Below are 26,816 nucleotides of genomic sequence, written 5' to 3'. Positions count from 1 at the left end.
AAAACGATAGGATTTTCTTTGGGGTTGGGAGTATCTCTTTTCCGATGCATTATTCCTACTTTACTGCATCCCCCGCTCCCTCACATTGACGAATTAACACACAATTTGCGTTCATATGAAATACACTGGATTCCATTCATTGTCCTTCTAAATCGAGATATGTTTCTACGGAAACGATAGGATTTTCTTTGGGGTTCCGAGTATCTCTTTTCCTCCTTTACTGCATCCCTCCCTCCCTCACATTGACGAATTAACACACAATTTAGGTCCGTATGACATACTCTGGATTCCCTGCATTGTCCTTCTAAATCGAGATACGTTTCTACGGAAACGATAGGATTTTCTTTGGGGTTCCGAGTATCTCTTTTCCGATGCATTATTCCTCCTTTACTGCATCCCTCGCTCCCTCATATTGCCGAATTAACACACAATTTGTGTCCATATGAAATACTCTGAGTTCCTTGCGTTGTCCTTCTATATCGAGATACGTTTCTACGGAAACGATAGGATTTTCTTTGGGGTTCCGAGGATCTCTTTTCCGATGCATTATTCCTCTTTTACTGCATCGCTCGCTATCTCACATTGACGAATTACACAATTTGCGTCCATATGAAATACTCTGGATTCCCTGCATTGTCCTTCTAAATCGAGATACGTTTCTACGAAAACGATAGGATTTTTTTTGGGGTTCCGAGTATCTCTTTCCCGATGCATTATTCCTCCTTTACTGCATCCCTCGCTCCCTCACATTGACGAATTAACACACAATTTGCGTCCATATGAAATACTCTGGATTCCCTGCATTGTCCTTCTACATCGAGATACGTTTCTACGGAAACGATAGGATTTTCTTTGGGGTTCCGAGTATCTCTTTTCCGATGCATTATTCCTCCTTTACTGCATCCCTCGCTCCCTCACATTGCCGAATTAACACACAATTTGCGTCGATATGAAATACTCTGGGTTCCCTGCATTATCTTTCTAAAACGAGATACGTTTCTACGGAAATGATAGGATTTTCTTTTGGAGTCGAGTATTTCTTTTCCGATGCATTATTCCTCCTTTACTGCATCCCTCGCTCCCTCACATTGACGAATTAACACACATATGAAATACTCTGGATTCCCTGCATTGTCCTTCTAAATAGAGATACGTTTCTACGGAAACGATAGGATTTTCTTTTTTTGGTTCCGAGTATCTCTTTTCCGATACATTATTCCTCCTTTACTGCATCCCTCGCTCCCTCACATTGACGAATTAACACTTAATTTGCGTCCATTTGAAATACTCTGGGTTCCCTGCATTGTCCTTCTGAATCGAGATACGTTTCTATGGAAACGATAGGATTTTCTTTGGGGTTCCGAGTATCTCTTTTCCTCCTTTACTGCATCCCTCGCTCCCTCACATTGACGAATTAACACACAATTTGCGTCCGTATGAAATGCTCTGGATTCCCTGCATTGTCCTTCTAAATCGAGATACGTTTCTACGGAAACGATAGGATTTTCTTTGGGGTTCCGAGTATCTCTTTTCCGATGCATTATTCCTCCTTTTCTGCATCCCTCGCTCCCTCACATTGCCGAATTAACACACAATTTGCGTCCATATGAAATACTCTGGTTTCCCTGCCATCTCCTAAATCGATATACGTTTCGACGGAAACGATAGGATTTTCTTTGGGGTTCCGAGTATCTCTTTTCCGATGCATTATTCCTCCTTTACTGCATCCCTCTCTCCCTCACATTGACGAATTAACACATATTTTGCGTCCATATGTAATACTCTGGATTCCCTGCATTGTCCTTCTATATCGAGATACGTTTCTACGGAAATGATAGGATTTTCTTTTGGGAGTTGAGTATCTCTTTTCCGATGCATTATTCCTCCATTACTGCATCGCTCGCTCCCTCATATTGCCAAATTAACACACATTTTGTGTCCATATGAAATACTCTGAGTTCCCTGCATGGTCCTTCTATATCGAGATACGTTTCTACGGAAACGATAGGATTTTCTTTGGGGTTCCGAGTATCTCTTTTCCGATGCATTATTCCTCCTTTACTGCATCCCTCGCTCCGTCACATTGCCGAATTAACACACAATTTGCGTCCATATGAAATACTCTGGATTCCCTGCCATCTCCTTCTAAATCGAGATACGTTTCGACGGAAACGATAGGATTTTCTTTGGGGTTCCGAGTATCTCTTTTCCGATGCATTATTCCTCCTTTACTGCATCCCTCGCTCCCTCACATTGACGAATTAACGCACAATTTGCGTCCATATGAAATACTCTGGGATCCCTGCATTGTCATTCTAAATGGAGATACGTTTATATGGAAACGATAGGATTTTCTTTGGGGTTCCGAGTATCTCATTTCCGATGCATTATTCCTCCTTTACTGCATCCCTCGCTCCGCCACATTGCCGAATTAACACACAATTTGCGTCGATATGAAATACTCTGGGTTCCCTGCATTGTCTTTCTAAAACGAGATACGATTCTACGGAAATGATAGGATTTTCTTTTGGGAGTCGAGTATCACTTTTCCGATGCATTATTCCTCCTTTACTGCATCCCTCGCTCCCTCACATTGACGAATTGACACACATATGAAATACTCTGGATTCCCTGCATTGTCCTTCTAAATAGAGATACGTTTCTACGGAAACGATAGGATTTTCTTTGGGGTTCCGAGTATCTCTTTTCCGATACATTATTCCTCCTTTACTGCATCCCTCGCTCCCTCACATTGACGAATTAACACACAATTTGCGTCCATATGAAATACTCTGGGATCAATGCATTGTCCTTCTGAATCGAGATACGTTTCTATGGAAACGATAGGATTTTCTTTGGGGTTCCGAGTAACTCTTTTCCTCCTTTACTGCATCCCTCGCTCCCTCACATTGACGAATTAACACACAATTTGCGTCCGTATGAAATACTCTGGATTCCCTGCATTGTCCTTCTAAATCGAGATACGTTTCTACGGAAACGATAGGATTTTCTTTGTGGTTCCGAGTATCTCTTTTCCGATGCATTATTCCTCCTTTTCTGCATCCCTCGCTCCCTCACATTGCCGAATTAACACACAATTTGCGTCCATATGAAATACTCTGGATTCCCTGCCATCTCCTAAATCGATATACGTTTCGACGGAAACGATAGGATTTTCTTTGGGGTTCCGAGTATCTCTTTTCCGATGCATTATTCCTCCTTTACTGCATCCCTCGCTCCCTCACATTGACGAATTAACACATAATTTGCGTCCATATGAAATACTCTGGATTCCCTGCATTGTCCTTCTATATCGAGATACGTTTCTACGGAAACGATAGGATTTTCTTTTGGGAGTCGAGTATCTCTTTTCCGATGCATTATTCCTCCATTTCTGCATCCCTCGCTCCCTAACATTGACGAATTAACACACAATTTGCGTCCATATTAAATACTGTGGATTCCCTGCATTGTCCTTCTAAATCGTGATACGTTTCTACGAAAACGATAGGATTTTCTTTGGGGTTGGGAGTATCTCTTTTCCGATGCATTATTCCTACTTTACTGCATCCCCCGCTCCCTCACATTGACGAATTAACACACAATTTGCGTTCATATGAAATACACTGGATTCCATTCATTGTCCTTCTAAATCGAGATACGTTTCTACGGAAACGATAGGATTTTCTTTGGGGTACCGAGTATCTCTTTTCCTCCTTTACTGCATCCCTCCCTCCCTCACATTGACGAATTAACACACAATTTAGGTCCGTATGACATACTCTGGATTCCCTGCATTGTCCTTCTAAATCGAGATACGTTTCTACGGAAACGATAGGATTTTCTTTGGGGTTCCGAGTATCTCTTTTCCGATGCATTATTCCTCCTTTACTGCATCCCTCGCTCCCTCATATTGCCGAATTAACACACAATTTGTGTCCATATGAAATACTCTGAGTTCCTTGCGTTGTCCTTCTATATCGAGATACGTTTCTACGGAAACGATAGGATTTTCTTTGGGGTTCCGAGTATCTCTTTTCCGATGCATTATTCCTCCTTTACTGCATCCCTCGCTTCCTCACATTGACGAATTAACACACAATTTGCGTCGATATGAAATACTCTGGGTTCCCTGCATTGTCTTTCTAAAACGAGATACGTTTCTACGAAATGATAGGATTTTCTTTTGGGAGTCGAGTATCTCTTTTCCGATGCATTATTCCTCCTTTACTGCATCCCTCGCTCCCTCACATTGACGAATTAACACACATATGAAATACTCTGGATTCCCTGCATTGTCCTTCTAAATCGAGATACTTTTCTACGGAAACGATAGGATTTTCTTTGGGGTTCCGAGTATCTCTTTTCCGATGCATTATTCCTCCTTTTCTGCATCCCTCGCTCCCTCACATTGCCGAATTAACACACAATTTGCGTCCATATGAAATACTCTGGATTCCCTGCCATCTCCTAAATCGATATACGTTTCGACGGAAACGATAGGATTTTCTTTGGGGTTCCGAGTATCTCTTTTCCGATGCATTATTCCTCCTTTACTGCATCCCTCGCTCCCTCACATTGACGAATTAACACATAATTTGCGTCCATATGAAATACTCTGGATTCCCTGCATTGTCCTTCTATATCGAGATATGTTTCTACGGAAACGATAGGATTTTCTTTTGGGAGTCGAGTATCTCTTTTCCGATGCATTATTCCTCCATTACTGCATCCCTCGCTCCCTAACATTGACGAATTAACACACAATTGGCGTCCATATTAAATACTGTGGATTCCCTGCATTGTCCTTCTAAATCGAGATACGTTTCTACGAAAACGATAGGATTTTCTTTGGGGTTGGGAGTATCTCTTTTCCGATGCATTATTCCTACTTTACTGCATCCCCCGCTCCCTCACATTGACGAATTAACACACAATTTGCGTTCATATGAAATACACTGGATTCCATTCATTGTCCTTCTAAATCGAGATACGTTTCTACGGAAACGATAGGATTTTCTTTGGGGTTCCGAGTATCTCTTTTCCTCCTTTACTGCATCCCTCCCTCCCTCACATTGACGAATTAACACACAATATAGGTCCGTATGACATACTCTGGATTCCCTGCATTGTCCTTCTAAATCGGGATACTTTTCTACGGAAACGATAGGATTTCCTTTGGGGTTCCGAGTATGTCTTTTCCGATGCATTATTCCTCCTTTACTGCATCCCTCGCTTCCTCACATTGACGAATTAACACACAATTTGCGTCGATATGAAATACTCTGGGTTCCCTGCATTGTCTTTCTAAAACGAGATACGTTTCTACGGAAATGATAGGATTTTCTTATGGGAGTCGAGTATCTCTTTTCCGATGCATTATTCCTCCTTTAATGCACCCCTCGCTCCCTCACATTGACGAATTAACACACATATGAAATACTCTGGATTCCCTGCATTGTCCTTCTAAATCGAGATACGTTTCTACGAAAACGATAGGATTTTTTTTGGGGTTCCGAGTATCTCTTTTCCGATGCATTATTCCTCCTTTACTGCATCCCTCGCTCCCTCACATTGACGATTTAACACACAATTTGCGTCCATATGAAATACTCTGGATTCCCTGCATTATCCTTCTACATCGAGATACGTTTCTACGAAAACGATAGGATTTTCTTAGGGGTTCCGAGTATCTATTTTCCGATGCATTATTCCTCCTTTACTGCATCCCTCGCTCCCTCACATTGACGAATTAACACACAATTTGCGTCCATATGAAATACTCTGGATTCCCTGCATTGTCCTTCTAAATCGAGATACGTTTCTACGGAAACGATAGGATTTTCTTTGGGGTTCCGAGTATCTCTTTTCCGATGCATGATTCCTCCTTTACTGCATCCCTCGCTCCGTCACATTGCCGAAGTAACACACAATTTGCGTCCATATGAAATACTCTGGATTCCCCGCACTATCTTTCTAAAACGAGATACGTTTCTACGGAAACGATAGGATTTTCTTTTGGGAGTCGAGTATCTCTTTTCCGATGCATTATTCCTACTTTACTGCATCCCTCGCAACCTAACATTGACGAATTAACACATATTGCGTCCATATGAAATACTCTGGATTCCCTGCATTGTCCTTCTAAATGGAGATACGTTTCTACGGAAACGATAGGATTTTCTTTGGGGTTCCGAGTATCTCTTTTCCGATGCATTATTCCTCCTTTACTGCATCCCTCGCTCCCTCACATTGACGAATTAACACATAATTTGCGTCCATTTGAAATACTCTGGGTTCCCTGCATTGTCCTTCTGAATCGAGATACGTTTCTATGGAAACGATAGGATTTTCTTTGGGGTTCCGAGTATCTCTTTTCCTCCTTTACTGCATCCCTCGCTCCCTCACATTGACGAATTAACACACAATTTGCGTCCGTATGAAATGCTCTGGATTCCCTGCATTGTCCTTCTAAATCGAGATACGTTTCTACGGAAACGATAGGATTTTCTTTGGGGTTCCGAGTATCTCTTTTCCGATGCATTATTCCTCCTTTTCTGCATCCCTCGCTCCCTCACATTGCCGAATTAACACACAATTTGCGTCCATATGAAATACTCTGGTTTCCCTGCCATCTCCTAAATCGATATACGTTTCGACGGAAACGATAGGATTTTCTTTGGGGTTCCGAGTATCTCTTTTCCGATGCATTATTCCTCCTTTACTGCATCCCTCTCTCCCTCACATTGACGAATTAACACATAATTTGCGTCCATATGTAATACTCTGGATTCCCTGCATTGTCCTTCTATATCGAGATACGTTTCTACGGAAATGATAGGATTTTCTTTTGGGAGTTGAGTATCTCTTTTCCGATGCATTATTCCTCCATTACTGCATCGCTCGCTCCCTCATATTGCCAAATTAACACACATTTTGTGTCCATATGAAATACTCTGAGTTCCCTGCATGGTCCTTCTATATCGAGATACGTTTCTACGGAAACGATAGGATTTTCTTTGGGGTTCCGAGTATCTCTTTTCCGATGCATTATTCCTCCTTTACTGCATCCCTCGCTCCGTCACATTGCCGAATTAACACACAATTTGCGTCCATATGAAATACTCTGGATTCCCTGCCATCTCCTTCTAAATCGAGATACGTTTCGACGGAAACGATAGGATTTTCTTTGGGGTTCCGAGTATCTCTTTTCCGATGCATTATTCCTCCTTTACTGCATCCCTCGCTCCCTCACATTGACGAATTAATGCACAATTTGCGTCCATATGAAATACTCTGGGATCCCTGCATTGTCATTCTAAATGGAGATACGTTTATATGGAAACGATAGGATTTTCTTTGGGGTTCCGAGTATCTCATTTCCGATGCATTATTCCTCCTTTACTGCATCCCTCGCTCCGCCACATTGCCGAATTAACACACAATTTGCGTCGATATGAAATACTCTGGGTTCCCTGCATTGTCTTTCTAAAACGAGATACGATTCTACGGAAATGATAGGATTTTCTTTTGGGAGTCGAGTATCACTTTTCCGATGCATTATTCCTCCTTTACTGCATCCCTCGCTCCCTCACATTGACGAATTGACACACATATGAAATACTCTGGATTCCCTGCATTGTCCTTCTAAATAGAGATACGTTTCTACGGAAACGATAGGATTTTCTTTGGGGTTCCGAGTATCTCTTTTCCGATACATTATTCCTCCTTTACTGCATCCCTCGCTCCCTCACATTGACGAATTAACACACAATTTGCGTCCATATGAAATACTCTGGGATCAATGCATTGTCCTTCTGAATCGAGATACGTTTCTATGGAAACGATAGGATTTTCTTTGGGGTTCCGAGTAACTCTTTTCCTCCTTTACTGCATCCCTCGCTCCCTCACATTGACGAATTAACACACAATTTGCGTCCGTATGAAATACTCTGGATTCCCTGCATTGTCCTTCTAAATCGAGATACGTTTCTACGGAAACGATAGGATTTTCTTTGTGGTTCCGAGTATCTCTTTTCCGATGCATTATTCCTCCTTTTCTGCATCCCTCGCTCCCTCACATTGCCGAATTAACACACAATTTGCGTCCATATGAAATACTCTGGATTCCCTGCCATCTCCTAAATCGATATACGTTTCGACGGAAACGATAGGATTTTCTTTGGGGTTCCGAGTATCTCTTTTCCGATGCATTATTCCTCCTTTACTGCATCCCTCGCTCCCTCACATTGACGAATTAACACATAATTTGCGTCCATATGAAATACTCTGGATTCCCTGCATTGTCCTTCTATATCGAGATACATTTCTACGGAAACGATAGGATTTTCTTTTGGGAGTCAAGTATCTCTTTTCCGATGCATTATTCCTCCATTACTGCATCCCTCGCTCCCTAACATTGACGAATTAACACACAATTTGCGTCCATATTAAATACTGTGGATTCCCTGCATTGTCCTTCTAAATCGTGATACGTTTCTACGAAAACGATAGGATTTTCTTTGGGGTTGGGAGTATCTCTTTTCCGATGCATTATTCCTACTTTACTGCATCCCCCGCTCCCTCACATTGACGAATTAACACACAATTTGCGTTCATATGAAATACACTGGATTCCATTCATTGTCCTTCTAAATCGAGATACGTTTCTACGGAAACGATAGGATTTTCTTTGGGGTACCGAGTATCTCTTTTCCTCCTTTACTGCATCCCTCCCTCCCTCACATTGACGAATTAACACACAATTTAGGTCCGTATGACATACTCTGGATTCCCTGCATTGTCCTTCTAAATCGAGATACGTTTCTACGGAAACGATAGGATTTTCTTTGGGGTTCCGAGTATCTCTTTTCCGATGCATTATTCCTCCTTTACTGCATCCCTCGCTCCCTCATATTGCCGAATTAACACACAATTTGTGTCCATATGAAATACTCTGAGTTCCTTGCGTTGTCCTTCTATATCGAGATACGTTTCTACGGAAACGATAGGATTTTCTTTGGGGTTCCGAGTATCTCTTTTCCGATGCATTATTCCTCCTTTACTGCATCCCTCGCTTCCTCACATTGACGAATTAACACACAATTTGCGTCGATATGAAATACTCTGGGTTCCCTGCATTGTCTTTCTAAAACGAGATACGTTTCTACGAAATGATAGGATTTTCTTTTGGGAGTCGAGTATCTCTTTTCCGATGCATTATTCCTCCTTTACTGCATCCCTCGCTCCCTCACATTGACGAATTAACACACATATGAAATACTCTGGATTCCCTGCATTGTCCTTCTAAATCGAGATACTTTTCTACGGAAACGATAGGATTTTCTTTGGGGTTCCGAGTATCTCTTTTCCGATGCATTATTCCTCCTTTTCTGCATCCCTCGCTCCCTCACATTGCCGAATTAACACACAATTTGCGTCCATATGAAATACTCTGGATTCCCTGCCATCTCCTAAATCGATATACGTTTCGACGGAAACGATAGGATTTTCTTTGGGGTTCCGAGTATCTCTTTTCCGATGCATTATTCCTCCTTTACTGCATCCCTCGCTCCCTCACATTGACGAATTAACACATAATTTGCGTCCATATGAAATACTCTGGATTCCCTGCATTGTCCTTCTATATCGAGATATGTTTCTACGGAAACGATAGGATTTTCTTTTGGGAGTCGAGTATCTCTTTTCCGATGCATTATTCCTCCATTACTGCATCCCTCGCTCCCTAACATTGACGAATTAACACACAATTGGCGTCCATATTAAATACTGTGGATTCCCTGCATTGTCCTTCTAAATCGAGATACGTTTCTACGAAAACGATAGGATTTTCTTTGGGGTTGGGAGTATCTCTTTTCCGATGCATTATTCCTACTTTACTGCATCCCCCGCTCACTCACATTGACGAATTAACACACAATTTGCGTTCATATGAAATACACTGGATTCCATTCATTGTCCTTCTAAATCGAGATACGTTTCTACGGAAACGATAGGATTTTCTTTGGGGTTCCGAGTATCTCTTTTCCTCCTTTACTGCATCCCTCCCTCCCTCACATTGACGAATTAACACACAATATAGGTCCGTATGACATACTCTGGATTCCCTGCATTGTCCTTCTAAATCGAGATACGTTTCTACGGAAACGATAGGATTTTCTTTGGGGTTCCGAGTATCTCTTTTCCGATGCATTATTCCTCCTTTACTGCATCCCTCGCTCCCTCATATTGCCGAATTAACACACAATTTGTGTCCATATGAAATACTCTGAGTTCCCTGCGTTGTCCTTCTATATCGGGATACGTTTCTACGGAAACGATAGGATTTTCTTTGGGGTTCCGAGTATGTCTTTTCCGATGCATTATTCCTCCTTTACTGCATCCCTCGCTTCCTCACATTGACGAATTAACACACAATTTGCGTCGATATGAAATACTCTGGGTTCCCTGCATTGTCTTTCTAAAACGAGATACGTTTCTACGGAAATGATAGGATTTTCTTATGGGAGTCGAGTATCTCTTTTCCGATGCATTATTCCTCCTTTAATGCAACCCTCGCTCCCTCACATTGACGAATTAACACACATATGAAATACTCTGGATTCCCTGCATTGTCCTTCTAAATCGAGATACGTTTCTACGAAAACGATAGGATTTTTTTTGGGGTTCCGAGTATCTCTTTCCGATGCATTATTCCTCCTTTACTGCATCCCTCGCTCCCTCACATTGACGATTTAACACACAATTTGCGTCCATATGAAATACTCTGGATTCCCTGCATTATCCTTCTACATCGAGATACGTTTCTACGAAAACGATAGGATTTTCTTAGGGGTTCCGAGTATCTATTTTCCGATGCATTATTCCTCCTTTACTGCATCCCTCGCTCCCTCACATTGACGAATTAACACACAATTTGCGTCCATATGAAATACTCTGGATTCCCTGCATTGTCCTTCTAAATCGAGATACGTTTCTACGGAAACGATAGGATTTTCTTTGGGGTTCCGAGTATCTCTTTTCCGATGCATGATTCCTCCTTTACTGCATCCCTCGCTCCGTCACATTGCCGAAGTAACACACAATTTGCGTCCATATGAAATACTCTGGATTCCCCGCACTATCTTTCTAAAACGAGATACTTTTCTACGGAAACGATAGGATTTTCTTTTGGGAGGCGAGTATCTCTTTTCCGATGCATTATTCCTACTTTACTGCATCCCTCGCAACCTAACATTGACGAATTAACACATATTGCGTCCATATGAAATACTCTGGATTCCCTGCATTGTCCTTCTAAATGGAGATACGTTTCTACGGAAACGATAGGATTTTCTTTGGGGTTCCGAGTATCTCTTTTCCGATGCATTATTCCTCCTTTACTGCATCGCTCGCTATCTCACATTGACGAATTACACAATTTGCGTCCATATGAAATACTCTGGATTCCCTGCATTGTCCTTCTAAATCGAGATACTTTTCTACGAAAACGATAGGATTTTCTTTGGGGTTCCGAGTATCTCTTTTCCGATGCATTATTCCTCCTTTACTGCATCCCTCGCTCCCTCACATTGACGAATTAACACACAATTTGCGTCCATATGAAATACTCTGGATTCCCTGCATTGTCCTTCTACATCGAGATACGTTTCTACGGAAACGATAGGATTTTATTTGGGGTTCCGAGTATCTCTTTTCCGATGCATTATTCCTCCTTTACTGCATCCCTCGCTCCCTCACATTGCCGAATTAACACACAATTTGCGTCGATATGAAATACTCTGGGTTCCCTGCATTATCTTTCTAAAACGAGATACGTTTCTACGGAAATGATAGGATTTTCTTTTGGGAGTCGAGTATCTCTTTTCCGATGCATTATTCCTCCTTTACTGCATCCCTCGCTCCCTCACATTGACGAATTAACACACATGTGAAATACTCTGGATTCCCTGCATTGTCCTTCTAAATAGAGATACGTTTCTACGGAAACGATAGGATTTTCTTTGGGGTTCCGAGTATCTCTTTTCCGATACATTATTCCTCCTTTACTGCATCCCTCGCTCTCTCACATTGACGAATTAACACATAATTTGCGTCCATATGAAATACTCTGGGTTCCCTGCATTGTCCTTCTGAATCGAGATACGTTTCTATGGAAACGATTGGATTTTCTTTGGGGTTCCGAGTATCTCTTTTCCTCCTTTACTGCATCCCTCGCTCCCTCACATTGACGAATTAACACACTATTTGCGTCCGTATGAAATGCTCTGGATTCCCTGCATTGTCCTTCTAAATCGAGATACGTTTCTACGGAAACGATAGGATTTTCTTTGGGGTTCCGAGTATCTCTTTTCCTCCTTTACTGCATCCCTCGCTCCCTCACATTGACGAATTAACTCATAATTTGCGTCCATATGAAATACTCTGGGTTCCCTGCATTGTCCTTCTGAATCGAGATACGTTTCTATGGAAACGATAGGATTTTCTTTGGGGTTCCGAGTATCTCTTTTCCTCCTTTACTGCATCCCTCGCTCCCTCACATTGCCGAATTAACACACAATTTGCGTCCATATGAAATACTCTGGTTTCCCTGCCATCTCCTAAATCGATATACGTTTCGACGGAAACGATAGGATTTTCTTTGGGGTTCCGAGTATCTCTTTTCCGATGCATTATTCCTTCTTTTCTGCATCCCTCGCTCCCTCACATTGCCGAATTAACACACAATTTGCGTCCATATGAAATACTCTGGATTCCCTGCCATCTCCTTCTAAATCGAGATACGTTTCGACGGAAACGATAGGATTTTCTTTGGGGTTCCGAGTATCTCTTTTCCGATGCATTATTCCTCCTTTACTGCATCCCTCGCTCCCTCACATTGACGAATTAACACACAATTTGCGTCCATATGAAATACTCTGGGATCCCTGCATTGTCCTTCTAAATGGAGATACGTTTATATGGAAAGGATAGGATTTTCTTTGGGGTTTCGAGTATCTCTTTTCCGATGCATTATTCCTCCTTTTCTGCATCCCTCGCTCCCTCACATTGACGAATTAACACACAATTTGCGTCCATATGAAATACTCTGGGATCCCTGCATTGTCTTTCTAAAACGAGATACGTTTCTACGGAAATGATAGGATTTTCTTTTGGGAGTCGAGTATCTCTTTTCCGATGCATTATTCCTCCTTTTCTGCATCCCTCGCTCCCTCTCATTGACGAATTACCGCACATATGAAATACTCTGGATTCCCTGCATTGTCCTTCTAAATAGAGATACGTTTCTACGGAAACTATAGGATTTTCTTTGGGGTTCCGAGTATCTCTTTTCCGATACATTATTCCTCCTTTACTGCATCCCTCGCTCCCTCACATTGACGAATTAACACACAATTTGCGTCCATATGAAATACTCTGGGATCCCTGCATTGTCCTTCTAAATCGAGATACGTTTCTACGGAAACGATAGGATTTTCTTTGGGGTTCCGAGTATCTCTTTTCCGATGCATTATTCCTCCTTTTCTGCATCCCTCGCTCCCTCACATTGACGAATTAACACACATGTGAAATACTCTGGATTCCCTGCATTGTCCTTCTAAATAGAGATACGTTTCTACGGAAACGATAGGATTTTCTTTGGGGTTCCGAGTATCTCTTTTCCGATACATTATTCCTCCTTTACTGCATCCCTCGCTCTCTCACATTGACGAATTAACACATAATTTGCGTCCATATGAAATACTCTGGGTTCCCTGCATTGTCCTTCTGAATCGAGATACGTTTCTATGGAAACGATTGGATTTTCTTTGGGGTTCCGAGTATCTCTTTTCCTCCTTTACTGCATCCCTCGCTCCCTCACATTGACGAATTAATACACTATTTGCGTCCGTATGAAATGCTCTGGATTCCCTGCATTGTCCTTCTAAATCGAGATACGTTTCTACGGAAACGATAGGGTTTTCTTTGGGGTTCCGAGTATCTCTTTTCCTCCTTTACTGCATCCCTCGCTCCCTCACATTGACGAATTAACTCATAATTTGCGTCCATATGAAATACTCTGGGTTCCCTGCATTGTCCTTCTGAATCGAGATACGTTTCTATGGAAACGATAGGATTTTCTTTGGGGTTCCGAGTATCTCTTTTCCTCCTTTACTGCATCCCTCGCTCCCTCACATTGCCGAATTAACACACAATTTGCGTCCATATGAAATACTCTGGTTTCCCTGCCATCTCCTAAATCGATATACGTTTCGACGGAAACGATAGGATTTTCTTTGGGGTTCCGAGTATCTCTTTTCCGATGCATTATTCCTCCTTTTCTGCATCCCTCGCTCCCTCACATTGCCGAATTAACACACAATTTGCGTCCATATGAAATACTCTGGATTCCCTGCCATCTCCTTCTAAATCGAGATACGTTTCGACGGAAACGATAGGATTTTCTTTGGGGTTCCGAGTATCTCTTTTCCGATGCATTATTCCTCCTTTACTGCATCCCTCGCTCCCTCACATTGACGAATTAACACACAATTTGCGTCCATATGAAATACTCTGGGATCCCTGCATTGTCCTTCTAAATGGAGATACGTTTATATGGAAAGGATAGGATTTTCTTTGGGGTTCCGAGTATCTCTTTTCCGATGCATTATTCCTCCTTTTCTGCATCCCTCGCTCCCTCACATTGACGAATTAACACACAATTTGCGTCCATATGAAATACTCTGGGATCCCTGCATTGTCTTTCTAAAACGAGATACGTTTCTACGGAAATGACAGGATTTTCTTTTGGGAGTCGAGTATCTCTTTTCCGATGCATTATTCCTCCTTTTCTGCATCCCTCGCTCCCTCTCATTGACGAATTACCGCACATATGAAATACTCTGGATTCCCTGCATTGTCCTTCTAAATAGAGATACGTTTCTACGGAAACTATAGGATTTTCTTTGGGGTTCCGTGTATCTCTTTTCCGATACATTATTCCTCCTTTACTGCATCCCTCGCTCCCTCACATTGACGAATTAACACACAATTTGCGTCCATATGAAATACTCTGGGATCCCTGCATTGTCCTTCTAAATCGAGATACGTTTCTACGGAAACGATAGGATTTTCTTTGGGGTTCCGAGTATCTCTTTTCCGATGCATTATTCCTCCTTTTCTGCATCCCTCGCTCCCTCACATTGCCGAATTAACACACAATTTGCGTCCATATGAAATACTCTGGATTCTCTGCCATCTCCTAAATCGATATACGTTTCGACGGAAACGATAGGATTTTCTTTGGGGTTCCGAGTATCTCTTTTCCGATGCATTATTCCTCCTTTACTGCATCCCTCGCTCCCTCACATTGACGAATTAACACATAATTTGCGTCCATATGAAATACTCTGGATTCCCTGCATTGTCCTTCTATATCGAGATACGTTTCTACGGAAACGATAGGATTTTCTTTTGGGAGTCGAGTATCTCTTTTCCGATGCATTATTCCTCCATTACTGCATCCCTCGCTCCCTAACATTGACGAATTAACACACAATTAGCGTCCATATTAAATACTCTGGATTTCCTGCATTGTCCTTCTAAATCGAGATACGTTTCTACGAAAACAATAGGATTTTCTTTGGGGTTGGGAGTATCTCTTTTCCGATGCTTTATTCCTACTTTACTGCATCCCCCGCTCCCTCACATTGACGAATTAACACACAATTTGCGTTCATATGAAATACACTGGATTCCCTTCATTGTCCTTCTTAATCGAGATACGTTTCTACGGAAACGATAGGATTTTCTTTGGGGTTCCGAGTATCTCTTTTCCTCCTTTACTGCATCCCTCCCTCCGTCACATTGACGAATTAACACACAATTTGCGTCCGTATGAAATACACTGGATTCCCTGCATTGTCCTTCTAAATCGAGATACGTTTCTACGGAAACGATAGGATTTTCTTTGGGGTTCCGACTGTCTCTTTTCCGATGCATTATTCCTCCTTTACTGCATCCCTCGCTCCCTCATATTGCCGAATTAACACACAATTTGTGTCCATATGAAATACTCTGAGTTCCCTGCATTGTCCTTCCATATCGAGATACGTTTCTACAGAAACGATAGGATTTTCTTTGGGGTTCCGAGTATCTCTTTTCCGATGCATTATTCCTCCTTTACTGCATCCCTCGCTTCCGCACATTGACGAATTAACACACAATTTGCGTCCATATGAAATACTCTGGATTCCCTGCCAACTCCTTTTAAATTGAGATACGTTTCGACGAAAACGATAGGATTTTCTTTGGGGTTCCGAGTATCTCTTTTCCGATGCATTATTCCTCTTTTACTGCATCCCTCGCTCCCTCACATTGACGAATTATAACACAATTTGCGTCCATATGAAATACTCTGGGATCCCTGCATTGTCTTTCTAAATGGAGATACGTTTATACGGAAACGATAGGATTTTCTTTGCGGTTCCGAGTATCTCTTTTCCGATGCATTATTCCTCCTTTACTGCATCCCTCGCTCCCTCACATTGACGAACTACACAATTTGCGTCCATATGAAATACTATGGATTCCCTGCATTGTCCTTCTAAATCGAGATACCTTTCTACGAAAACGATAGGATTTTCTTTGGGGTTCCGAGTATCTCTTTTCCGATGCATTATTCCTCCTTTACTGCATCCCTCGCTCCCTCACGTTGACGAATTAACACACAATTTGCGTCCATATGAAATACCCTGGATACCCTGCATTGTCCTTCTAAATCGAGATACGTTTCTACGAAAACGATAGGATTTTTTTTGGGGTTCCGAGTATCTCTTTTCCGATGCATTATTCCTCCTTTACTGCATCCCTCGCTCCCTCACATTGACGAATTAACACACAATTTGCGTCCATGTGAAATACTCTGGATTCCCTGCATTGTCCTTCTACATCGAGATACGTTTCTACGAAAACGATAGGATTTTCTTAGGGGTTCCGAGTATCTCTTTTCCGATGCATTATTCCTCCTTTACTGCATCCCTCGCTCCCTCACATTGACGAATTAACACACAATTTGCGTCCATATGAAATACTCTGGATTCCCTGCATTGTCCTTCTAAATGGAGATACGTTTATACGGAAACGATAGCATTTTCTTTGGGGTTCCGAGTATCTCTTTTCCGATGCATTATTCCTCTTTTACTGCATCGCTCGCTCCCTCACATTGACGAATTACACAATTTGCGTCCATATGAAATACTCTGGATTCCTTCCATTGTCCTTCTAAATCGAGATACGTTTCTACGAAAGCGATAGGATTTTCTTTGTGGTTCCGAGTATCTCTTTTCCGATGCATTATTCCTCCTTTACTGCATCCCTCGCTCCCTCACATTGACGAATTAACACACAATTTGCGTCCATATGAAATACTCTGGATTCCCTGCATTGTCCTTCTACATCGAGATACGTTTCTACGGAAACGATAGGATTTTATTTGGGGTTCCGAGTATCTCTTTTCCGATGCATTATTCCTCCTTTACTGCATCCCTCGCTCCGCCACATTGCCGAATTAACACACAATTTGCGTCGATATGAAATACTCTGGGTTCCCTGCATCGTCTTTCTAAAACGAGATACGTTTCTACGGAAATGGTAGGATTTTCTTTTGGGAGTCGAGTATCTCTTTTCCGATGCATTATTCCTCCTTTACTGCATCCCTCGCTCCCTCACATTGACGAATTAACACACATATGAAATACTCTGGATTCCCTGCATTGTCCTTCTAAATAGAGATACGTTTCTACAGAAACGATAGGATTTTCTTTGGGGTTCCGAGTATCTCTTTTCCGATACATTATTCCTCCTTTACTGCATCCCTCGCTCCCTCACATTGACGAATTAACACACAATTTGCGTCCATATGAAATACTCAGGGATCCCTGCATTGTCCTTCTGAATCGAGATACGTTTATATGGAAACGATTGGATTTTCTTTGGGGTTCCGAGTAACTCTTTTCCTCCTTTACTGCATCCCTCGCTCCCTCACATTGACGAATTAATACACAATTTGCGTCCGTATGGAATACTCTGGTTCCCTGCATTGTCCTTCTAAATCGAGATACGTTTCTACGGAAACGATAGGATTTTCTTTGGGGTTCCGAGTATCTCTTTTCCGATGCATTATTCCTCCTTTTCTGCATCCCTCGCTCCCTCACATTGACGAATTAACACACAATTTTCGTCCATATGAAATACTCTGGATTCCCTGCCATCTCCTAATTCGATATACGTTTCGGCGGAAACGATAGCATTTTCTTTGGGGTTCCGAGTATCTCTTTTCCGATGCATTATTCCTCCTTTACTGCATCCCTCGCTCCCTCACATTGACGAATTAACACATAATTTGCGTCCATATGAAATACTCTGGATTCCCTGCATTGTCCTTCTATATCGAGATACGTTTCTACGGAAACGATAGGATTTTCTTTTGGGAGTCGAGTATCTCTTTTCCGATGCATTATTCCTCCATTACTGCATCCCTCGCTCCCTAACATTGACGAATTAACACACAATTTGCGTCCATATTAAATACTCTGGATTTCCTGCATTGTCCTTCTAAATCGAGATACGTTTCTACGAAAACGATAGGATTTTCTTTGGGGTTGGGAGTATCTCTTTACCGATGCTTTATTCCTACTTTACTGCATCCCCCGCTCCCTCACATTGACAAATTAACACACAATTTGCGTTCATATGAAATACACTGGATTCCCTTCTTTGTCCTTCTAAATCGAGATACGTTTCTACGGAAACGATAGGATTTTCTTTGGGGTTCCGAGTATCTCTTTTCCGATGCATTATTCCTCCTTTACTGAATCCCTCGCTCCCTCACATTGACGAATTAACACACAATTTGCGTCCATATGAAATACTCTGGATTCCCTGCATTGTCCTTCTACATCGAGATACGTTTCTACGGAAACGATAGGATTTTATTTGGGGTTCCGAGTATCTCTTTTCCGATGCATTATTCCTCCTTTACTGCATCCCTCGCTCCGCCACATTGCCGAATTAACACACAATTTGCGTCGATATGAAATACTCTGGGTTCCCTGCATCGTCTTTCTAAAACGAGATACGTTTCTACGGAAATGGTAGGATTTTCTTTTGGGAGTCGAGTATCTCTTTTCCGATGCATTATTCCTCCTTTACTGCATCCCTCGCTCCCTCACATTGACGAATTAACACACATATGAAATACTCTGGATTCCCTGCATTGTCCTTCTAAATAGAGATACGTTTCTACGGAAACGATAGGATTTTCTTTGGGGTTCCGTGTATCTCTTTTCCGATACATTATTCCTCCTTTACTGCATCCCTCGCTCCCTCACATTGACGAATTAACACTCAATTTGCGTCCATATGAAATACTCTGGATTCCCTGCCATCTCCTTCTAAATCGAGATACGTTTCGACGGAAACGATAGGATTTTTTTTGGGAGTCGAGTATCTGATTTCCGATGCATTATACCTCCTTTACTGCATCCCTCGCTCCCTCACACTGACGAATTAACACATAATTTGCGTCGATATGGAATACTCTGGATTCCCTGCATTGTTCTTCTAAATCGAGATACGTTTCTACGGAAACGATAGGATTTTCTTTGGGGTTCCGAGTATCTCTTTTCCGATGCATTATTCCTCCTTTACTGCATCCCTCGCTCCCTCACATTGACGAATTAACACACAATTTGCGTCCATATGAAATACCCTGGATACCCTGCATTGTCCTTCTACATCGAGATACGTTTCTACGAAAACGATAGGATTTTCTTAGGGGTTCCGAGTATCTCTTTTCCGATGCATTATTCCTCCTTTACTGCATCCCTCGCTCCCTCACATTGACGAATTAACACACAATTTGCGTCCATATGAAATACTCTGGATTCCCTGCATTGTCCTTCTAAATCGAGATACGTTTCTACGGAAACGATAGGATTTTCTTTGGGGTTCCGAGTATCTCTTTTCCGATGCATTATTCCTCCTTTACTGCATCCCTCGCTCCGTCACATTGCCGAAGTAACACACAATTTGCGTCCATATGAAATACTCTGGATTCCCCGCACTATCTTTCTAAAACGAGACACGTTTCTACGGAAACGATAGGATTTTCTTTTGGGAGTCGAGTATCTCTTTTCCGATGCATTATTCCTCCATTACTGCATCCCTCGCAACCTAACATTGACGAATTAACACATATTGCGTCCATATGAAATACTCTGGATTCCCTGCATTGTCCTTCTAAATAGAGATACGTTCATACGGAAACGATAGGATTTTCTTTGGGGTTCCGAGTATCTCTTTTCCGATGCATTATTCCTCCTTTACTGCATCGCTCGCTCCCTCACAATGACGAATTACACAATTTGCGTCCGTATGAAATACTCTGGATTCCTTGCATTGTCCTTCTAAATCGAGATACGTTTCTACGAAAACGATAGGATTTTCTTTGGGGCTCCGAGTATCTCTTTTCCGATGCATTATTCCTCCTTTACTGCACCCCTCGCTCCCTCACATTGACGAATTAACACACAATTTGCGTCCATATGAAATACTCTGGATTCCCTGCATTGTCCTTCTACATCGAGATACGTTTCTACGGAAACGATAGGATTTTATTTGGGGTTCCGAGTATCTCTTTTCCGATGCATTATTCCTCCTTTACTGCATCCCTCGCTCCGCCACATTGCCGAATTAACACACAATTTGCGTCGATATGAAATACTCTGGGTTCCCTGCATTGTCTTTCTAAAACGAGATACGTTTCTATGGTAACGATAGGATTTTCTTTGGGGTTCCGAGTAACTCTTTTCCTCCTTTACTGCATCCCTCGCTCGCTCACATTGACGAATTAACACACAATTTGCGTCCGTATGGAATACTCTGGATTCCCTGCATTGTCCTTCTAAATCGAGATACGTTTCTACGGAAACGATAGGATTTTCTTTGGGGTTCCGAGTATCTCTTTTCCGATGCATTATTCCTCCTTTTCTGCATCCCTCGCTCCCTCACATTTACGAATTAACACACAATTTTCGTCCATATGAAATACTCTGGATTCCCTGCCATCTCCTAAATCGATATACGTTTCGACGGAAACGATAGGATTTTCTTTGGGGTTCCGAGTATCTCTTTTCCGATGCATTATTCCTCCATTACTGCATCCCTCGCTCCCTAATATTGACGAATTAACACACAATTTGCGTCCATATTAAATACTCTGGATTTCCTGCATTGTCCTTCTAAATCGAGATACGTTTCTACGAAAACGATAGGATTTTCTTTGGGGTTGGGAGTATCTCTTTTCCGATGCTTTATTCCTACTTTACTGCATCCCCCGCTCCCTCACATTGACAAATTAACACACAATTTGCGTTCATATGAAATACATGGATTCCCTTCATTGTCCTTCTAAATAGAGATACGTTTCTACGGAAACGATAGGATTTTCTTTGGGGTTCCGAGTATCTCTTTTCCTCCTTTACTGCATCCCTCCCACCGTCACATTGACGAATTAACACACAATTTGCGTCCGTATGAAATACACTGGATTCCCTGCATTGTCCTTCTAAATCTAGATACGTTTCTACGGAAACGATAGGATTTTCTTTGGGGTTCCGAGTATATCTTTTCCGATGCATTATTCCTCCTTTACTGCATCCCTCGCTCCCTCATATTGCCGAATTAACACACAATTTGTGTCCATATGAAATACTCTGAGTTCCCTGCATTGTCCTTCTATATCGAGATACGTTTCTACGGAAACGATAGGATTTTCTTTGGGGTTCCGAGTATCTCTTTTCCGATGCATTATTCCTCCTTTACTGCATCCCTCGCTTCCGCACATTGACGAATTAACACATAATTTGCGTCCATATGAAATACTCTGGATTCCCTGCATTGTCCTTCTACATCGAGATACGTTTCTACGAAAACGATAGGATTTTCTTTGGGGTTCCGAGTATCTCTTTTCCGATGCATTATTCCTCCTTTACTGCATCCCTCGCTCCGTCACATTGCCGAAGTAACACACAATTTGCGTCCATATGAAATACTCTGGATTCCCCGCACTATCTTTCTAAAACGAGATACGTTTCTACGGAAACGATAGGATTTTCTTTTGGGAGTCGAGTATCTCTTTTCCGATGCATTATTCCTCCTTTACTGCATCCCTCGCTCCGTCACATTGCCGAAGTAACACACAATTTGCGTCCATATGAAATACTCTGGATTCCCCGCACTATCTTTCTAAAACGAGATACGTTTCTACGGAAACGATAGGATTTTCTTTTGGGAGTCGAGTATCTCTTTTCCGATGCATTATTCCTCCATTACTGCATCCCTCGCAACCTAATATTGACGAATTAACACATATTGCGTCCATATGAAATACTCTGGATTCCCTGCATTGTCCTTCTAAATGGAGATATGTTCATACGGAAACGATAGGATTTTCTTTGGGGTTCCGAGTATCTCTTTTCCGATGCATTATTCCTCCTTTACTGCATCGCTCGCTCTCTCACATTGACGAATTACACAATTTGCGTCCATATGAAATTGGATTCCTTGCATTGTCCTTCTAAATCGAGATACGTTTCTACGAAAACTATAGGATTTTCTTTGGGGCTCCGAGTATCTCTTTTCCGATGCATTATTCCTCCTTTACTGCATCCCTCGCTCCCTCACATTGACGAATTAACACACAATTTGCGTCCATATGAAATACTCTGGATTCCCTGCATTGTCATTCTACATCGAGATACGTTTCTACGGAAACGATAGGATTTTATTTGGGGTTCCGAGTATCTCTTTTACGATGCATTATTCCTCCTTTACTGCATCCCTCGCTCCGCCACATTGCCGAATTAACACACAATTTGCGTCGATATGAAATACTCTGGGTTCCCTGCATTGTCTTTCTAAAACGAGATACGTTTCTACGGAAATGGTAGGATTTTCTTTTGGGAGTCGAGTATCTCTTTTCCGATGCATTATTCCTCCTTTACTGCATCCCTCGCTCCCTCACATTGACGAATTAACACACATATGAAATACTCTGGATTCCCTGCATTGTCCTTCTAAATAGAGATACGTTTCTACGGAAACGATAGGATTTTCTTTGGGGTTCCGAGTATCTCTTTTCCGATACATTATTCCTCCTTTACTGCATCCCTCGCTCCCTCACATTGACGAATTACCACACAATTTGCGTCCATATGAAATACTCTGGGATCCCTGCATTGTCCTTCTGAATCGAGATACGTTTCTATGGAAACGATAGGATTTTCTTTGGGGTTCCGAGTAACTCTTTTCCTCCTTTACTGCATCCCTCGCTCCCTCACATTGACGAATTAACACACAATTTGCGTCCGTATGGAATACTCTGGATTCCCTGCATTGTCCTTCTAAATCGAGATACGTTTCTACGGAAACGATAGGATTTTCTTTGGGGTTCCGAGTATATCTTTTCCGATGCATTATTCCTCCTTTTCTGCATCCCTCGCTCCCTCACATTGCCGAATTAACACACAATTTTCGTCCATATGAAATACTGTGGATTCCCTTCCATCTCCTAAATCGATATACGTTTCGACGGAAACGATAGGATTTTCTTTGGGGTTCCGAGTATCTCTTTTCCGATGCATTATTCCTCCTTTACTGCATCCCTCGCTCCCTCACATTTACGAATTAACACATAATTTGCGTCCATATGAAATACTCTGGATTCCCTGCATTGTCCTTCTATATCGAGATACGTTTCTACGGAAACGATAGGATTTTCTTTTGGGAGTCGAGTATCTCTTTTCCGATGCATTATTCCTCCATTACTGCATCCCTCGCTCCCTAACATTGACGAATTAACACACAATTTGCGTCCATATTAAATACTCTGGATTCCCTGCATTGTCCTTCTAAATCGAGATACGTTTCTACGAAAACGATAGGATTTTCTTTGGGGTTGGGAGTATCTATTTTCCGATGCATTATTCCTACTTTACTGCATCCCCCGCTCCCTCACATTGACGAATTAACACACAATTTGCGTTCATATGAAATACACTGGATTCCCTTCATTGTCCTTCTAAATCGAGATACGTTTCTACGGAAACGAAAGGATTTTCTTTGGGGTTCCGAGTATCTCTTTTCCTCCTTTACTGCAACCCTCCCTCCCTCACATTGACGAATTAACACACAATTTGCGTCTGTATGAAATACTCTGGATTCCCTGCATTGTCCTTCTAAATCGAGATACGTTTCTACGGAAACGATAGGATTTTCTTTGTGGTTCCGAGTATCTCTTTTCCGATGCATTATTCCTCCTTTACTGCATCCCTCGCTCCCTCACATTGACGAATTAACACATAATTTGCGTCCATATGAAATACTCTGGATTCCCTGCATTGTCCTTCTATATCGAGATACGTTTCTACGGAAACGATAGGATTTTCTTTTGGGAGTCGAGTATCTCTTTTCCGATGCATTATTCCTCCATTACTGCATCCCTCGCTCCCTAACATTGACGAATTAACACACAATTTGCGTCCATATTAAATACTCTGGATTCCCTGCATTGTCCTTCTAAATCGAGTTACGTTTCTACGAAAACGATAGGATTTTCTTTGGGGTTGGGAGTATCTATTTTCCGATGCATTATTCCTACTTTACTGCATCCCCCGCTCCCTCACATTGACGAATTAACACACAATTTGCGTTCATATGAAATACACAGGATTCCCTTCATTGTCCTTCTAAATCGAGATACGTTTCTACGGAAACGATAGGATTTTCTTTGGGGTTCCGAGTATCTCTTTTCCTCCTTTACTGCATCCCTCCCTCCCTCACATTGACGAATTAACACACAATTTGCGTCCGTATGAAATACTCTGTATTCCCTGCATTGTCCTTCTAAATCGAGATACGTTTCTACGGAAACGATAGGATTTTCTTTGGGGTTCCGAGTATCTCTTTTCCGATGCATTATTCCTCCTTTACTGCATCCCTCGCTCCCTCATATTGCCGAATTAACACACAATTTGTGTCCATATGAAATACTCTGAGTTCCCTGCATTGTCCTTCTATATCGAGATACGTTTCTACGGAAATCATAGGATTTTCTTTGGGGTTCCGAGTATCTCTTTTCCGATGCATTATTCCTCCTTTACTGCATCCCTCGCTTCCTCACATTGACGAATTAACACACAATTTGCGTCCATATGAAATACTCTGGATTCCCTTCCATCTCCTAAATCGATATACGTTTCGACGGAAACGATAGGATTTTCTTTGGGGTTCCGAGTATCTCTTTTCCGATGCATTATTCCTCCTTTACTGCATCCCTCGCTCCCTCACATTTACGAATTAACACATAATTTGCGTCCATATGAAATACTCTGGATTCCCTGCATTGTCCTTCTATATCGAGGTACGTTTCTACGGAAACGATAGGATTTTCTTTTGGGAGTCGAGTATCTCTTTTCCGATGCATTATTCCTCCATTACTGCATCCCTCGCTCCCTAACATTGACGAATTAACACAAAATTTGCGTCCATATTAAATACTCTGGATTCCCTGCATTGTCCTTCTAAATCGAGATACGTTTCTACGTAAACGATAGGATTTTCTTTGGGGTTGGGAGTATCTATTTTCCGATGCATTATTCCTACTTTACTGCATCCCCCGCACCCTCACATTGACGAATTAACACACAATTTGCGTTCATATGAAATACACTGGATTCCCTTCATTGTCCTTCTAAATCGAGATACGTTTCTACGGAAACGATAGGATTTTCTTTGGGGTTCCGAGTATCTCTTTTCCTCCTTTACTGCAACCCTCCCTCCCTCACATTGACGAATTAACACACAATTTGCGTCTGTATGAAATACTCTGGATTCCCTGCATTGTCCTTCTAAATCGAGATACGTTTCTACGGAAACGATAGGATTTTCTTTGTGGTTCCGAGTATCTCTTTTCCGATGCATTATTCCTCCTTTACTGCATCCCTCGCTCCCTCACATTGACGAATTAACACATAATTTGCGTCCATATGAAATACTCTGGATTCCCTGCATTGTCCTTCTATATCGAGATACGTTTCTACGGAAACGATAGGATTTTCTTTTGGGAGTCGAGTATCTCTTTTCCGATGCATTATTCCTCCATTACTGCATCCCTCGCTCCCTAACATTGACGAATTAACACACAATTTTCGTCCATATTAAATACTCTGGATTCCCTGCATTGTCCTTCTAAATCGAGTTACGTTTCTACGAAAACGATAGGATTTTCTTTGGGGTTGGGAGTATCTATTTTCCGATGCATTATTCCTACTTTACTGCATCCCCCGCTCCCTCACATTGACGAATTAACACACAATTTGCGTTCATATGAAATACACTGGATTCCCTTCATTGTCCTTCTAAATCGAGATACGTTTCTACGGAAACGATAGGATTTTCTTTGGGGTTCCGAGTATCTCTTTTCCTCCTTTACTGCATCCCTCCCTCCCTCACATTGACGAATTAACACACAATTTGCGTCCGTATGAAATACTCTGTATTCCCTGCATTGTCCTTCTAAATCGAGATACGTTTCTACGGAAACGATAGGATTTTCTTTGGGGTTCCGAGTATCTCTTTTCCGATGCATTATTCCTCCTTTACTGCATCCCTCGCTCCCTCATATTGCCGAATTAACATACAATTTGTGTCCATATGAAATACTCTGAGTTCCCTGCATTGTCCTTCTATATCGA

The sequence above is a fragment of the Schistocerca nitens genome, chromosome 2 (assembly GCF_023898315.1).
Source record: "Schistocerca nitens isolate TAMUIC-IGC-003100 chromosome 2, iqSchNite1.1, whole genome shotgun sequence".
Taxonomy (NCBI): Eukaryota; Metazoa; Arthropoda; class Insecta; order Orthoptera; family Acrididae; genus Schistocerca; species Schistocerca nitens.
Note: the sequence above shows the minus strand (reverse complement) of the source record.